Genomic DNA, 18,299 nt, shown 5'->3' with positions numbered 1-18,299 from the left:
CTCCTCACCTTCCCGGTTTCAGTGTTTCCCACCCAACAAACCTACATACTGGAGTCTTCTCTCCCGGGCCCTCAGCTGGGAACTGAGCTGAGAGGGGGCCACAGAAACGCAGAGCCATACACATAGAAAATGCCAGAACTCCAAGGCAGACGTTGGGGTAATGGACTCAGAAGCCAAACAGACAAACACACCAGATTAACTATGAGGGACGCCAGCAAGCTGGGAGCAGGTAGGAGAAGCCAGGAGAAGGGCAAAAAGCAGGCGCTTTCCGCTTTCCTAAGGAACCAAATCTCCCCACACATTCTCTCGAACTTCTGGTCTCCAGAACTGAGGGGATTGAAGCCATTCAGTCTGTGGGATTGTGCCCTGGCCGCCTTCCTGGGAGGGCTCTGCCACCCGGGGCGGCCGGCAGTGTGTGTGGCAGGTGCCTGGAGCATCCGCCTTTCCGTGTGACTGTGTCCTTCGTAGGAATCTCGATGTGACAGAGGCAGAGCAGAATTGTCAGAACCACAGTGGGAGCAAACACTGCCCCGACCCCAGGCTTTAAGCTGGGCCTGGAGCACATGGCTTCAGTCCTGGGGCTTCAGGAGACTCCGTGTACCCTTACCCTGTGCACCCTGCCTGTCCTTTGCCGTCCTTTAGTGTTCTAGTTTCATTTCAATCGCTGTGGTGAAAGCAACTTAGAGGAGAAAGGTTTATTTCAGGGTTATAGCCAATCCCCGAAGGAAGTCTAGGCAGGGATTCAAAGCAGCTAGTTATGTCACCCACAGTCTAGAGCAGAGAGAAGTAAGTGTGTGTATGATCCTTGTTTGCTTGTGCTTGACTTGACTTATACAGTTCAGAACTCCCTGTTTAGGGAGTGATGCCACCCACAGTGGACTGAGTCTTCCCACATGAATTGCCAGTTAAGACAGTTCCCCCACTGACCTCCCCTGGGCTAACGTGATCTAGGTAATTCCTCAATTAAGACTCATCCCAGGTGATTAGATCTGGGTTGTGCCAGGTAAACATAGCATCACACATAGCACATCCTTTACTCAAATATAAGTGGCAGAGAGCCCACGTCCTACCAAGTCTTTGGGTTCTGTTGAAACAACAGCCCTGGTGCCAGCAGGCCATTTCTCCTTGGTGGGACACCTAAGCCAGGTGAGTTACCGACATCTCTGGACAAGTATCCACGATGGTCCTTCCTTCCTCCCTTCTCTCTATGAGGTAGACATGGAGGTTCAGCTTACAGATGTATGTGTGTGGGTGTGGGTTAGCATGGCATCAGAGGAAGAATGGGAAAGCCCAAAGTACGTAGGGAAGTGTACTGGGACACTGGCCAGTGTCAGGCAGAGAAGAGGATAAAGAGGGAGTTCATCTTCCTGAGTCAGGACTCACTCAGAGGCCAGATCTAGCACAGCCTCTGGTTCTGTATCCGCTGTTCAGAGGTCTGGGACGCTGGGAAGGAGAAGCACATTATCTCTTTTAAGGGAATAATTATCTCTCCCATCGCTTTAGCGTGGCCTACGGTGAATCACCCTTTCTGATGGTGGTTCGTTGGCTGGGTGATTGATAGGACCAATGGATTAACTCTTCTGCTTTGTGTACCTTGGAATGTTAGGTCTCCACCCAAAGCAGAGGTGGAGTCTGCTCTTTGGCCCTTCAGGGATAACATCCCCATTTAGGAGACAGGCTGACACTGGGGAATGGGTAGACGCATTTCCATCGTGGAAATGCAGAGGTTACGTTCCACGGTTGTTGGGGACTAGCGTCTGGACTAGCCTCAGGGAGGGCAGGGGCACTCATTTAGGAGGAGCTGAGAAACCGGAGAGCCATGGGCATGGGTGCTGCTGCCTCCCTGCCGGGCCCCATCTGCCTGCCCAGTCTCTGTCTCTTGTTCTCACCAGGAGTGATGTTTGGCACTGAAGTCTGCTGGGTGATTCTAACTGCTCTCCGCCTCCACCCAGCTTTATTGTCAGTGCGCTGCCCCTGCTGGTGAACATTTGAACTGCTACCGTGGCACTCGAACGGTGGTTTTAAAAGAGCATCTCTCTGAGTAGCTCAGAACAGATTCAGTCAAGTGAAAATTTTGGCTGTGATGGGTAGTTCCAAATGACCCCGTATCGGCTAGGCAAACAGTCTCTAAGGGTCATTCCCTTCTGCCTCACCAGGGCCCCGTGTTGTCAATCTCCTTAGCTTTTAAACAGCAGATGGATGAAAATATTGAATTTCAACGAGCGTTGCTTTAATTATGCATGAGTGTGAGGTTGGATGCCTTTTCATTTGTTAATGGTGTTTCTGAGAATTGTCCAGGCCAGCCTCATGACCTGGCTAAAGGGCCACCGAGATCACTGGTTGCTAGTTCCAGGTCACTAGCTGGTTCCAGGAAGTGGCCTGACCACACCTTAGAGTTCACTGGTCAAGGAAGCCTGATGGTATCAGCCTTGCCAGCTATGTGTGAGTTTACCACAGCCTGATTTCCCCACAGAGGAACAAACATGGTCACTTGAATTTGCAGCTATGTTACCTCCCTGGGGCATCCTAGGCCTTTCTAGGGCCATGGGCACACACAGGGCCAAGTGGCTGCTTCCTTCATAGCTGGTCCTCCGGCATGGCTCCTCTGCCTATGGTTTAGACACCTGTGCCAGGGTGATAACATCCTCCATCTCATTCTGGACAACGTTGAGCATTGTGAGTGGCCAACATGGCTCATGTATTTGTTTTGTCATTTAATGCTTGTCTCTGGCTCTCTAGAAATACTTGTTGTGTCTGAGATCGAGGTCTGACATGCCCATTCTGCTCTGGGATGATGCCACCCGGTGGCTTAGTGAATACTTGCTATAAATAATGCTGAAATAGGGCAGTAGGCAGGGTGCTTGGCATACCATATTTCATTATTTCTCCTTCTCTAGTAGTTTTTAGTTGACAAAAATTTAAACGTCGAGGAAAGTGGAAAAGAATACAAATGTTGTAATCAACCTTCATTGTTGATTTGACTGGATCTAGAGTCGCGGTGGGAACACACCTCAGGGTTCTCCAGAGAGGCTAAGCTGTGGGCAAGACCCACCCTAAATGTGAGCGGCACCATTGCTTGGGCTGGGGTCCTGGGCTGAAGGAAAGGAGGAAGGGAACGGAGCACCAGGGTTCATTGCACTCTGCTCCCTGACTGAATACGTCACCAGCTGCCTCAGGCTCCAGCTGCCATTCATGCCCAGCAAGAGAGACTGGGACTGTACCCTCAGTCTATGAGCCAAAAGCAACCCTCCCTCCCTCTCTCCCTCCTTCCCTCCCTCCCTCCCTCCTTACCTCCTTCTCTCCCTCCCTCCCTCCCTCGATCCCTCCCTCCCTTCTGTGGATTTAGTTATGTATTTTCTCAGTAATGAATACACACAGCTGAAGTATACCCCCCTCTCTAGACCCTGATACTTGCCTTTCATTGTGCTACTTTGCTTTCTGTTAAGGTTGCGCCCTGTGGGGAGGAGGGAAAACCTCCTGAAGCTCACTCCTTCAGAGCATCAGCAGCATCTTCTTCACAGAGCAACACCACCACACCACGGTGTCTAGGGACTCTCAAACCTGGTTGCCATCAGGAGGTGCCACACTCCATCCGGCCTTTGGGTCCAATTACAGTTTGTGATAATGCTGGAAGGTCCTTTCAGTGGATTGAATCTGAAATTGACACGTGGGAAACGTAATCCCCAGGTTCCAAACCCATGGTATTTTTGGAGATGGGGCTTGGGGAGATGATCAGGCATGAGCCCTCACAATGGATAATTCTACTCTCTGGGGCTGGAGAGATGGCTCAGAGGTTAACAGCACCGGCTGCTCTTCCAGAGGACCCACGTTCCATCTCCAGCATCCACATGGCAGGCAGCTCACAACCATCTAAAACTCCAGTATCAGGGATCTGACATTGTCTTCTGACCTCCTCGGGCACTAGGTACAGACATGGAGCACTTAGATAGATATATACAAGCAAAACGTGCATACCCATAACGGAATAAAATAAATTGAGAACATTTTATGGCTTCTCAGTGGGTTCTCCTGGGAGTAGCATTGTTATAAAAATCAGGCTATCTCTCACACGCTTTCCTTTTGTTACTCTGGGATACTGCCACTATATTATGACTCAGCAAAAGGCTCTCACCAGGTGCCAAGCAAATGCCAGCACCCTGTCTTCTTGCTTCCCAGGCATGTCATCCTCATGCTGGCTGATCTAGTCCCTGTAGGTTCTAGGCTGGCGTGGAGGAGAGGTCCTGGCCAGCCCCTCAGCAGGTCAGGCTTTCAAGTTCTTTCAGGCACGTATCTTCTGTGCTTGCCTCTTGCATCTCTCTCTCTCTCTCTCTCTCTCTCTCTCTCTCTCTCTCTCTCTCCTTTTGGTTTTTTGAGACAGGGTTTCTCTGTGTCACAGCCCTGGCTGTCTTGGTACTCACTTTGTAGACCAGGTTGGCCTCGAACTCACAGAGATCCTCTGCGTCTGCCTCCGAGTGCTGGGATTAAAGCTATGCGCCACCTCCCTTGCAACTCTCAAGGGTGTTTATTCTCAATTTTGAGACATGAGGCAGCTCTCATTTAGGGAAGGACCCACCTGGAGCTGGGCTGGGTCTTGTAGAGACAAATGTGTCCCTGGTGGAGGTCCAAGAGGTGGCGACCCCTCAGGCGTGCTGATGAGGCAGCCTTGGGGTTTAGAAAACATTCCTGCTGTGTACAGCTTGCCGCAGGCCCAGGGAAGAGCCACGTGGAGAAGGAGGTGCCCCTCTCCAGTCATCTGAATGTCAGCACAGCCGTCACCCTTGTTGGAGGTTTCCACCCCTGCTGGAGTTGGGATATGAAGTGAACTTCAAGAAGGTTCGTGTGTTAAAGGTCTGGGTTTCAAGTGCTATGGAGTGGGGGTTGGATCCCTAGACTAACCTTATTCATGGACTTATCCACTAATGAGTTCACAGCTGAACGGCTCTCAGGACATGGCCTGGCTGGGGGAAACAGGTCATGGGGACGAACCTTTGAAGTTTGCCCCTGTTCCCCCTCAACTCCTTCCTAGCTGTCACAAGCTGAGCAGCATCTTTGGCTACAGTCTCCTGTCACCATGACATTCTGCCTTGCCCCATGCCTGAAGCCGGGGAACCACCAGCCAGCCTTGGACAGGCTCCATAGCAATGTCTGCGTCTCTGCTTTGGGTGGGGAGAGCCCGCATCCCACGTTCTGACTGATGCCAGCTGCTGGGATCTGATGCCTGGAGGGAGAGCCCAACACCAGGGCAGGGTAGGTCACGGTTTGTTTTCAGTGGGTAAGCAAGCAAAAGCAAAACGATCATTTCCCAGGGTGGGGTGTGGACCGGCGCCTCTCTCTCTAGTGTTTGGCTTCCAACTCTTTTTAAAAATTTTATTCATTTATTTTTGGGGGGTGGTTTGTCTGAATGTAAGCCTGTGTATGCGGTGCTCAAGGAGGGCAGACAAGGACATCAGACCCCCTGGATCGGAGTCACTGAGGGTTGTGAGCCACCATGCGGGTGCTGGGAATCGAGCTCTGGGAACTGTCTGGAAGAGTCAGTGGTCTTAACCACGGAGCCCTGTCTCCAGCGCCCAGCTTACAACTCTTAATCCATCAGTTCCCCACTCTGGACCCTGTTACCCGAGATGGTCCCTCTCTTAGACCCGGTGGGAGCCAAGCAGAGCGATTTATTGGGGGAAAGGCAATAGTTCCTTGTAGTGCCTCTCAGTGGGTGGCTTTGTGGGCGCCAGCAGAGCCTGCCAAGACTGGCTGGGTTTCTCTCTCTCTCTCTCTCTCTCTCCTTGTTCTCCCTCCCATCTTGGCTGCTTAACTATCTCATGCCCCATGGAAGCTCTTCTATTTATCTTCCTCTCCCCCAAGCTCTCCCTTCCTGGCTTCAGCCCAGATTCTAGGCCACTTGTCCCCTAGGCCCTTCTGAAGTTCCTAGCCAGCACTTCCTCTAATGGCGCCTGGCCATGCCTCCCTCACCCACATGGACTTGGATTGCCAGGCCCTTTCATCTGTGGTGAAAAACGGTCACCGAAGACCACGGGTGCTGCGCTGGCTCCCAGGACTGGAGCCCACCCCAAGGGCCGAAGGGCCTGGTGCTCCTTCCCACTCTCTAGCTCCTCGCCTGTCTTGACTTCTCAAGCGAATCTTGAGTCTTTCTTTTAGGGAGCTTCTTGCAGAGAGAGGAGGGGCCATGTTGAGTTTGTCCCATCTGTGTGAACAGTGCCTTGTTTGGGGCCTGTGTGATTGTGTTTTCAGGTAAGAGCTTAGCGATCCCAACGGTTTAAATGCCAGTGTGGGGAATGTCCTCCCTGATGGCTGGCTTTACTCATCAATGCAACCCTAACCTTAGGGGGTAGCTTTGGAGGTTGACTCTTTGTTAGGTGAAGGTGTCAGATCTCCTGGAACTGGAGTCACAGACGGTTGTGAGCTGCCAGCTTGGTGCTGGGAATTGAACCCGTGTTCTCTGGAAGAGCAGCCAGTGCTCCCAACTGCTGGTCCACAGCTCCAGCCCCCACCTTCCTTTCTTATTGTGGCAGTGTTGTGATTTCTTTGATGGACAGGACTCCCAAAGGTCAGTAGTGGGTAGTAATGTGCTTTTTTGGACATAATTCTTCAGGGGTAAGAAATGCCGCCTCCTTTCCCTCGGACCATGTTCATTCAGTTCTTATGAGGTTGTGTGGCTTCACTATGAATCCATTTTCAGGGGATTATACCAGGCTCCCGAGATGTATATTGTCCTCAAAGAGGCCTCAGTTCCGCTCCTGCCACCAAAGCCAGTGCAGCTTCCAGGCACTGGTCCTACATCTCTAGGACTCCGACAAGCCCCTGCCTCTGCCTGCCCCATAGAACATCCCCTCAGAGTGCCCCCTCAGAGTGTCCCCTCAGAGTGTCCCCTCAGAGGAGTGTCCCCTCAGAGTGCCCCCTCAGAGTGTCCCCTCAGAGGAGTGTCCCCTCAGAGTGCCCCCTCAGAGTGTCCCCTCAGAGTGTCCCCTCAGAGTGCCCCCTCAGAGTGTCCCCTCAGAGTGTCCCCTCAGAGTGCCCCCTCAGAGGAGTGCCCCCTCAGAGTGCTCCCTCAGAGTGCCCCCTCAGAGTGTCCCCTCAGAGTGCCCCCTCAGAGTGTCCCCTCAGAGTGCCCCCTCAGAGGAGTGCCCCCTCAGAGTGCCCCCCAGAGTGCCCCCCAGAGTGTCCCCTCAGAGTGCCCCCTCAGAGTGTCCCCTCAGAGCGCCCCCTCAGAGCACCCCCTCAGAGCGCCCCCTCAGAGTGCCCCCTCAGAGTATCCCCTCAGAGGAGTGTCCCTTCAGAGTGTCCCCTCAGAGTGCCCCCTCAGAGTGTTCCCTCAGAGTGTCCCCTCAGAGTGTCCCCTCAGAGTGCCCCCTCAGAGTGCCCCCTCAGAGTGCCCCCTCAGAGTGTCCCCTCAGAGCGCCCCCTCAGAGCACCCCCTCAGAGTGCCCCCTCAGAGTGCCCCCTCAGAGTATCCCCTCAGAGGAGTGTCCCTTCAGAGTGTCCCCTCAGAGTGCCCCCTCAGAGTGTTCCCTCAGAGTGTCCCCTCAGAGTGCCCCCTCAGAGTGCCCCCTCAGAGTGTTCCCTCAGAGTGCCCCCTCAGAGTGCCCCCTCAGAGTGCCCCCTCAGAGTGTCCCCTCAGAGTGTCCCCTCAGAGTGCCCCCTCAGAGTGTCCCCTCAGAGTGTCCCCTCAGAGCACCCCCTCAGAGCGCCCCCTCAGAGTGCCCCCTCAGAGTATCCCCTCAGAGGAGTGTCCCTTCAGAGTGTCCCCTCAGAGTGCCCCCTCAGAGTGTCCCCTCAGAGTATCCCCTCAGAGCGCCCCCTCAGAGTGCCCCCTCAGAGTATCCCCTCAGAGGAGTGTCCCTTCAGAGTGTCCCCTCAGAGTGCCCCCTCAGAGTGCCCCCTCAGAGTGCCCCCTCAGAGTGTCCCCTCAGAGTGTCCCCTCAGGGGTCTAGGCCTCCCCTCACGCCCTCTCCAGTCTGGGCCCTGACACTTGCTCTCAACTTCTGGGAGCAGCTGACCCAGCTGCGTGTCCCTTCACCTTGGGCCATCCCGAGGACTCAATCCACCGATCGTCCTCTACCCAAACCTCCTGGATTATTATTTTATGAGTGAAGGCTTTTAGGAACAAATTCTCTACTTCTCCCTGGGGCTAGGGACACTTTCATCTTTGGGACAAAAAAAAAATGCTTTTAAGAAGAAGATATAAAATCTCTCTCTCTCGCTGCTAATGAAGTTGGAGGGCTCATCCTAACCCTGCTATTATTCCTGCCTACTGCTGGGTACATATTCATACCCAGCCCCATGTCTCCGCAGCAGACTGGGCGCGTGTACCCTCAGGGGGCCAGTAGTTTGCAGCCTGCTCAGAGCCCCTCTTCTAGAACTTGTGCCCATGTCTCAGTGAATGGCTAGCCTGCGCAAAGATTTGGGTCTCCCTGCCAAACACCATACCCCATTCTAGACCCTGCTGTGCAGAGTTTGAAGATGAGACCAAGTTCATGGCAAAACCACCAGACTCTGCTTGTATCCGCCTCTAAAAGCTTCTAGAAGCTGCTCCGGGGAGGATGGACACCAAGCTAGACGTCAGGCTGGCCACAGTTGTTGTGGAATATTAATTTAAGATGTGTTAACATTTGTTCATGCTGTGAAATATTTGTTTAATGATGCAAGACGTGCTCCATTTGTTTGATTAAATAACGTTAACCTGCGGTCAGGAGGTTGAGTCAGCAACTAGCTGATAGTAAGTGGGAGGGAGGAATCATGAATAGCTAGGGCTCTTGAGGGGGACAGAGCAGAAGGAGGTTTGGTGTTTTGGGAGACTGAGCTAGGAGAGGAGGTGAGCTACTTGCTATTCAGCCTCTGTGAGGGAGCAGAATCTCACCTCAACCTTTGAATCCTGAGTTGTATAGAAGGATAAAGATCTAGGTAAGATTCCTTTCAGCAGTGGTGTTAGAGCAGGTGCCTGAGGGAACAGAATTCCCACCTGACTATGGCCAGTGTGGCTAAACCGCTATTGGTGGCTACAGATTAGGACAGCAGTTGCTTAAGGGGCAGCTACTGAATTTAATGAAAAACAACAGACGGTGGATAGTTCAAGCTGTTTAAGAAGAGGCAAATCTAGAAGCCTCAGTGGCCCCTTAGCTCCCTGGGAGGGTAATCTTTCCTGACTCTGTCTGGTTTTGTACTTGTCTGTCTCCAGCTGAATTGATCAGGCATGAGGCGCCTTCATACCCTAGCCCTGGCCCATGTTAATCCAGCTTTTCCTGTTCCTAGCCTCTGTTGTCACTTTAGGAAAGGTGGCTTGGCTTCCTTAGATGGGTACAGAGATGGGAAGGGCTTGTCCAAGTGACAGACAGGAGGGTCTCTTTAAAAACAAGTTCTAAAACTTTTTATTTATTTATTTATTTATGTATTTATATTTTTATGTATCATTGTTTTGCCTGAATATTTGTATGTATACCATGTTATTGTGTGACTAAACATTTCCTGGCAGGATGCAACAAATGCCTTACTCACCCTGGATAAGGAGCCCACAAAAGACCAAAGAACAGATACCACCAAAGCCCAATTTGGTAAATCAATGAGTTTTATTGGGGTTACTTACAGAGGCAGAAATGACTCAAAGACAGCCGCATCACCAAAGCCCAGCATGGGTGACAGCTCACAAAAGCTGGGAACCTGGAGCACACTGCACATCCTACAGGCAGGCCAACAGACTGGAAACTGTCCTTTTCAAGTGACTCTGGTCTAAATCACTTTTAGGCAGCTGGTCTGGCCTCAGAGTCTTCTTTGTGTTGTGTATACCTGGTTTCCTCAACCTCCAAGGAGGTGACTCCCGACTGCAAAAGCAAAATGTTTTTATTGCTAGGAACCGAACCGACTGGGACCTCACTCTATCAGAGGAATAAGGCGCCCGCTTACAATTGCGAAGCATTTTTAAAGGGAAAGGGAAGCTTGAGACTGCCAGTCCCAGCCCATAAGGTTTCCAGGGTTACAGAAATTTCATAGAGTACAAAGTTTTTACAAGGCGGGATTGTTTGTGCACCTGCAAGGTCAGGGAGTTTTCTTTCTCTAGGACCGGCGGGCTCAGTGGCCTTGTCCTAAGATAATGGTGGGGGGGGGGCAGGGAGAATGTGCTCTCCAACCAGGGAGTTGTCTGTGTCTATTGGCAGAAGCACTTCTTTCTGGTTTTCTCTTCTTGCCATGAGTCCCGTCTCTTTTAGCTATTAATTTTCTCACACTTTGCAACTGCACTCCTCTGAGAGAGTCTCAGCTTTTATTGCTTACTCTGGCAGAGAGGGGCCTAGAGGATCTGCTCAGTTTCAGGGACTTCCTGAAGCTATTCTGTGTTGTTCACTTCCTGTTTAAGGAGCTTCACTGCAAGAAGCAATGTTTCCATCTGAGAGGAAACTGTTACTCAACCCGCAGTGTCCTCAGAGACCAGAAGAGGGCGTCAGGTCCCCTAGAACTAGTGCAGTGGTTCTCAACCTTCCTAATGCTGTGATCCCTTAACACAGTTGTAGTGACCCTCCCAACCTTAAAATTATTTTTGTTGCAAATGAAGGGATCCATGAAGATAGGGCATCCTTTAACTTGTGGGTATGCCTGCAGGTGGGCAGCGTCTTCCAGATGGCCAGGGTTTGTAATCTACACCCCATGCTAGGTTGGAGTTTTGTGCCGCAATTACCTTTGAGTCCCCTTTGACCCTATAAAAGGCTCCTTAGTAACTATCTTTTCCTAAGAAGCTCTTGTATCTTAAATTATCCCATATTTGTAATCTACATGCTACCATGTGGCTTTTTACCTTTCTTTCCTTCTGTACTTCCAACTTGTTCTGCATCTTGCTGGCATCTCCCTGTGCATAAATTCATCCCTAGTTCCTTTCTTCTCCCAGAAGTCACACCTGCTCTCCCTGCCTAGCTATTGGCCCTTTAGCTTCTTTTAAAACCATAGTGGCACATCTTTGCACAATGTAATCAATTATTTCACAACACTCTTCCATATTCCTGTAATTAGTCCAAATAAAGCTCGTGGATTCAACAACAACAAAAAAAAAATTTGTTGCTACTGTATAAATCTTGTTACTTTTATGAATGGTAATGTAAATATCTGATATTTCTTAGGCAACCCGTGAAGGGGTCGTTTGACCCCCAAAGGGATTGAGCACCACAGAGCTCAATCTGTTAAAGTAACGAGCTCTGCCGTGTGGGTGTTGTGAACTAAACCCAGGTCTTTCAGAAGAGCAGTGAGTGTTCTTAATCAGTGAGCTGGCTCTCTGGCCCCTTAGACGGAGGGTCTTACATAAGCACTTCCCAGGGATGCCTCCTATACCAATAGTACTAGAATGCAGAGGCTGGAATGATTGTTCAGGCCGGAGGTGTTCTGGGAACAAGAAAAACGAGTTTAGCTGTTAGAGATAGGCTTGAGGTACCAAGACAGAGAGGGTAGTAAATATGTATCAATACCAGCCTTCAGCTCAAGAGCTGGCATCAATCCCCAGAGGTGTCCCTGGTGGGCAACACAGAACCTGGATGAAGTGAGCCGCTCAGGCTAGTGCCCTCCTGGGCTAGTGACTACCCTGGGTGCTTTGGAGGAATTGCTTCATGTAGGAAGACAGAGCCTGGCTGAATCTTCCTCCAGGACACTTGCTTGCTCCGGGGAGTGTCCCCTGGTTCTGAAGGGCTGCAGATGGCTTGCCATCACTGTGGCAGAAAAACAGACAAGCAACTTAAGGGTTTGCTTTGACTCAGTTTCAGATCAGATGGCCAGGACAGAATGGTGGAGTCCACGGTAGTGGGTGGGGTGGCATAGCCTTGTCCAGTCTCGGTGAGTAAGGACTCAGAGAGCTGGGAGGTCTCTACTGTCATAAGTACACCACCTAGAGACCACATCCCACAGCCTCCTACAACAGCACTGTGACTGGTTCAGTGTAGTCGAAACAAGCACGTGTAGGGGACATTTCACATTTAAATTGTCGCTGTTACCCTGCGCCTCTGCAAACACTGGAAAAAGGGAGTCCTGCGTTTACCTTCCTGCTCACAAGAACAGTCATTAGAAAATTGCACCCCTTTCTCCCAGCACATGCCCCTCACCAGCAAGTCTAGCTTTGCTCTCAGATCAGGGCTGAATTCCAGATCCCCATGGCCCTCAGTGAACAGCGAGTGAACAGCTTGCACAGCCCTGCGAGGCATCTTGACGGGCTTGTGTTGATGCATTCACCACGGCGCGCAGGTGGGAGATGGATCCCACTGCCCAAGAAAGGCAGCTGCAAGAAACACTGATCAAGACCTTGGCGGGCATCTAAGGAATCTGGATTCCGGTCCTGCTGTGTTGTGGTGGGCGCCAAAGACTTGCTCTTTGAGTCCATGTGTGATTGGGGCAAGAGGGAGTGGTGGGGTGTAGAGAAGTAGTTTTAGGGACGAGGAATCTTCAGTCTGTAACAGGAGCGTTAGTGGTGAGAGTCCTTGGCCGCCTGCAGGCCGGAGCAGGGAATGTGCCCCTCAGTCAGGGTGTGTGCCCTGTGGACAGTTTCAATAGGGCAGTCACCAGTAGGCTTCCAGTAGATGGTCAAGGAGGGCAGAGCCACGAATCAAGCTCCTTAGCAGGGTCTGCCAGCAGGCGTATTCCCCACCATCAATGTGTTTGCATAAACCAGAAGGTTCCACGTAGATAAGGGTGCCCGTTTCGCCGGCTCGCCAGAACGCAGCGATACGCCCCTGTGCCACTAGAGGGCGGCCGCGTGCAAAGGCAAAGCAGCGCGCGTCTGCGGACAGCCCTGTGGCGTCTAAGGGACCTGGGTCTTCAAGATAGTTTCCTCACATGACCAGGCTCGGTGGGATTACAGCTTGCATAATTAAGCAGTAGTTAAGATTCGGTAAATCAACAGTCATAGCAGTAGTAGCCGTAATAATATTAACGAGAATGGCATTAGCCCTGCAGTTTGAAAGCTTCATGCAAGGCACACTACACAAATCCTCTCTCCTTCTCCCTTACCCCCTCCCCCCCCCACCCCGGACTTCCCGTTAGTGCCCCACACTGAGACTCAAGCCTTTCAGCTGTGTGCTTTCATAGTTTGGAATTGAAGATTTGGTCCTCAATGCAGCCATGTGAGGAGGCGTGGCTTTGGGCGTGGCCTTGGGCGTGGCTGGATCACAAGTGCTCTGATCTCTTGGGAGGGGATGCTTGTGAAGCTTCTCTTGAGTCTAATTCTTTCTCTTTTTTTAAATTGATTTCTTTTTTACTTTTTGTTTTGTTTTGCGAATTTGCATATGTGTCAACAGGAGAAGAGGAGAAATTCAGAAGGTTACAGAAAATATTAAATAATCCTACTTTTGGTTAAAAAAAATAAAAATCATAACCATTTATGCTGTGAGACAGAGTCTCCTGTAGTGCAGGCTAAGGAGTCAGGGGTGGTTTTACGTTCCCGCCCCTCCTGTCCTTACACAGAGTGTAGGGATTACAAGCAAGCTCCGGCATGCCCAGTTTATAAAGTACTGGGAATCAAACCCAAGGCTTTGTGTGTTGGAGGTAACCGTTCTACCAACAAATCTACACCCACAGCCAGACCATGCATTGAAGCATTTAAAAGCACATATGCAGTATATTGAATTTGAAAGGAAATTTACTTAAATAACATATGTGTTGTTTACGGAAAACAGCCCATCTAGGTATGATTTGTAACAAGAAAACCTTTATTTACTCCTGTTGTTAAAAATACTTCCTATATCAGATTTGGGGTTTTTCCTCAGCCAGTGTGAGAGGAACTTCCTGTCACTTGCAGGTTCCTGTTACCCTCTGGGAGAGGCTAATGCATGAGGCAATGGTTTTTGGCAGGTTATTACTGAGGGCATCATTTTCACCCAGAAGTCCCCCTCTCTGCAAGAAGCAGCTTTTCTGGACTGCAGATGTCCCCTCAGGGAATGCTAAACATAGCTCCCCTGCAGACCGGTCTCTGAGGAAGCTGCTCTTCCTCCCTCCCTGCCTCCCTTTTTCTTTTCCTGATAATTGTTTAATTATTTATTGTGTGTGTACGGTGGTTTGCTTGCATGTATATCTGTGCACCACATGCGCACCTGATGTTTGTGAAGGTTAAGAGAACGCATCCGATGCTCTGGAACTGGAGCTATAAACGTTCGTGAGCTATCGTGGAGGTGCTGGGAACCAAGCCTGTGTCCTCTGAAACAGCAACAAGTGTTCTAAACCACTGTGCTGTCTCTGCAGCCCTGTTGCTTCTGTGACAGCGATATTTCCCCAGCTGACCTTCCTTCCTTCCCTCCTCCCCCCTCCCCCTCCCCACCCATTCATTCTTTGTCTTCGGTGCTGGGGATTGGATGGGGACCCTTATCCACTGAACTATACTCTTGTGCAGTAGCCTGGGTCTCCTTTTGGGACTTTTTCTTTCCACTTTCAATCCCACAATCCAGGCGGGGATGGCCCTGACCCCAGCCAACCCCAGGGTTAGATGTGTGATCCACACCACATGTGTTGTCCTGAGACAAGTGTTGGTTAGTTTTATGTCAACTTGTCACCAGGTAGAATCATTTGGGAGGAGGGACTCTGAATTGAGAAAATCTCCACAAGCTCTGCCTGTAGACAAGTTTGTGTTGCTTTTCTTGATTAATGAGTGATGTGGATTTGTCCAGCCCATTGTGCATGGCTCCATCCCTGGGCTGCTGGTCCTGGGTTGTATAAGAACGCAGGCTAAGCAAGCCATAGGAACAGGCCGGTGAGCAGCCTCTCCATGGCCTCTGCCTCAGTTCTCACCTCTAGGCTCCTCTTTGGGTTTCTGCCCTGATCTCCCTCAGTGTCCTCAGAGTGGGAAAGCCTCCCCTCCCCAATTGCTTTTGGTCATGTGTTTTTGTTTTTCGTTTTAAAGCAACCCTCAAATGGATAGCAAGTTTTCTTTTTTTAATTTAAATTAAAAACAATCTTATTTTACATACCGATCCCATCCCATCCTCCCCTGCCCCTCACTGAGCCCCCATCCACTCTCCAGGGAGGGTGAGGCCTCCCATGGGGGACCATCAAAGTCTGTCACATCATTTTGGGGCAGGGCCTAGGCCCTTCACCATGTGTCTAGGCTGAGAGAGCATCCCTCTATGTGGAATGCTCCTGAAGTCCATTTGTGCACCAGGGATACAACCTGGTTCACTGCCACAGGCCCCGTGGACTGCTCTGGTCTGGTTATGGCATTTTTCTTAGTAACAGAGACCATAACTAAGACAGGCTGCATGTGACGTGCCACGCTGGCAGGACCTCACATGAGCGCTTTCTCCAATGATTCTGCACACGGAAAGACGAAAGTTTGATGTTGTGATGGTGGCTGTCTTCCACTCTGTGGAGTCTGAGGATGAAGCCAATGGAGAAGATAAAGGCAGACTGAGGGGAGGCAGAGCTTATCTTAGAAATGGAGCCTGAGTCTAGCCAAAGGTGCCCACCTCTCAGTGGTGACAGCCAATTGAGGTGTCTCCTTTGCCTCAGCTGGTATGGGCTTGCCTTTCTGGTGCTCACCCTGGGAATTATCTTGACAGCAGAAGCTGTGCTATGCTGTTTCTGTACCATCCAGGAGGCACCTAGACTAGTCAAACCCATGGGGACGGAGTAAAATGGTGGGTACCAGGGGCTGTGGGGTGGGACAGGGGTTGTTTAATGAATGCAGAAGTTTACGAGATGAGGAATGCCCAGGAGGTGGGCTGTGGTGATGGCTGCTTAGGGGCATGAGTGTGCTGAGCAGCGCCGAGCTGGCCAGTCAAAAAGCGGTTCATATGGTTCATTGTTATACTGTATGTATCTGGCCACAGCTTTGCAGACAGCGTGCAATAAAGGGAGACAAATGCAGCTCTGTCCAGAAAGGTCTTTCTGCATTGGGATGCAGCTCTGTCCAGAAAGGTCTTTCTGCATTGGCTTGCAGTCCTGGGCTCAGAGTCCCAGGTACAAGTTAAAGTTACTACACAGAGGACGAAACTAGGCTGGGGTTAGGGGAGTCATAGTCATTATTCAGTGTCTCCCACCTCCTGTGTTAATATCGATTTGTCCGCTCATGACACAGCATGAGAAGTATGTATGTGCCTTGTAGGTGTGTGTGTGTGTGTGTGTGTGTGTGTGTGTGTGTGCCCTGTACACACATGTGGGAAGGCCAGGTGACGACTTTGGGCCATTCTGCAGGAACTGTCACTTTTAGTAGAGGTTTTAGGGGGCTGGAAAATGTGCAGCTATTAAAGGCTTAGGCTCACACTTCAGTGGAAGATTTGTAATTATGTGCATTTATTTTGTGAGTGTGTTCATGTGTGTACATGCCACAACACATATGTAGAGGTAAAAGAACAACGCATGGGAGTAACTTCTCTCCTTCCCCTTTGCAGGGTCCCACAGAGAGGCCTTGGTCATCAGATTTGGTGGCTCTACCCGCTGAGCTCCATTTAAAAACTGTTCAGATAGTCTCTCACTGGCCCACAACTTGACAATTTGGCTTAGGGAGCCCCTTGTGCTTAACTTACAAGGGCACATCACCACACCTATCTTTTTTATTTAGTTTTTAATTTATTTATTTTTATTTTATGTGCATTGGTGTTTTGCCGTGGGTGTCGGGTCTCCTGGAACTGGAATTACAGACAGGTGTGAGCTGCCATGTGGGTGCTGGGAACTGAACTCCAGTCTTCCAGAAGAGCAGTTAGCGCTCGAACCACTGAACCATCTCTCCAGCCCCCCAAATAAGCCTGTCCCCCCCCCCCCGAGACAGGGTTTCTCTGTATTGCTTTGGAGCCTGTCCTGGAACTTGCTCTGTAGACCAGGATGGCCTCGAATTCATAGAGATCCTCCTGCTTCTGCCTGCAGAGTGCTGGGACTAAAGGCTTTTTTATTTTTTAATATGGGTTCTGGGGGTCAAACTCAGACCCTCATGGGTACAAGGCACATGTTGCTGGACCTCTGTACCGACTGCAGCTCTGTACAGATAGGGCATGGAGGCACAAGGAAGCTAAGTAAAGAAACCCTGCTATAGCTTGAGTGTGAGATGTCACCCACAGCCCCATACGTCTGATCACTTGCTCATCAGCTTTGAGCACTCTTTTGGGGGGGGGGTGGCTGTGGAACCTTTAGGATGTGGAGCCTAGCTGGAGGATAGGTTTGGCCTAGCTCTGCTTCTGACAGGATATCTCTGCTTCCTGGTCTACCGAGGTGAGGTCCAGCAGCTGCTCCTGCCTCCGCATTGCTGAACCTCTCTCAGGAGGTGGAGGCAAAAGGGTCACCCTCAGCAATACAGCAAGGTAAGGGCCAGCCTGGGCTACATGTGACTCCAGGGAACGGGGCAAAGAGCGAGGACAGAGAGGCAGAACGGCTCGGCTATCAGGGCCCATGCAGGGCCCTGGGTATTCCTGCCTCATGGAATAAGACAGAAGCCAGGCGCTGCCACGAGCTTGATGGGTATATCAGCCACATTCTCCGTCCTTCTCACCAAATACCTGATGAGAAGCCATGTGAGGGAGAGGGAATGATTTGGGCTTGCTATGTCAGCGTATAATCCATGACTGCAGAAGGTTCAGACATATGGGGCTGTGTGTGTGTGTGGGGTCAGGGCTGGGGCAGAGGAGGTGGGAGTATGCTTGATAGGTATGGGATTTCCTTTGTGGCTGAACCTTCTAGAATGAGATCGTAGAATGGCATGCAAGCTTGTGAGTATACTAAAGGATGATGAATTATAGATTTAAAAATGGTATCAAAATTATTTGTTTTGAAACAGAGTTTCATGTAGCTCATCCAGGCTGCCCTTGAACTCACTAAATAACCAAGGTTGACACTGAACGGAAATGCTGGGGTTGCCTGCAGGCCCTGCCGTGCCCTGGGCTGTAAACTATTGTCTACATTGATCTCGATGAGAAAGAGTTTTAAAAGCTGAAATGGAATTTCCTTTTACCCCAGTGGGACAGTGACCCAAAATCACACTTCAGTTGATTTAAAAAAAGGAAACGCCATCCCCTGCCCCCAACTCTGGGTTTGTGGGTCAGGATCCACAGTTACATAATGGCGGGAGGAGACAAAGTCAGCATTCTGAGACAGGAGGAAGAATACACCTGGCACAGAGCCTTCTAGACACAGGAACGCGCCTCTGCAGAGAGCGATGGTTCCTAGAGGCCTGCTTCTTTTTAAAACACGTTATATTTGTGTGTGTGTGTGTGTGTGTGTGTGTGTGTGTGTGTGTCAGAGGACAAATGGTGGGCTCTACCATATGGGCTCTAGGAACTGAACTCACATTCTCAGCTTTAGCAGACAGTGCCTTTCCTGCTGAGCCATCTCGCCAGCGCATCCAGACTCCG

Source organism: Phodopus roborovskii, unplaced genomic scaffold (assembly GCF_943737965.1).
Source record: "Phodopus roborovskii unplaced genomic scaffold, PHOROB, whole genome shotgun sequence".
Classification (NCBI taxonomy): Eukaryota; Metazoa; Chordata; class Mammalia; order Rodentia; family Cricetidae; genus Phodopus; species Phodopus roborovskii.
The sequence above is the reverse complement of the archived record's forward strand: the minus strand, read 5'-3'. Positions refer to the sequence as shown.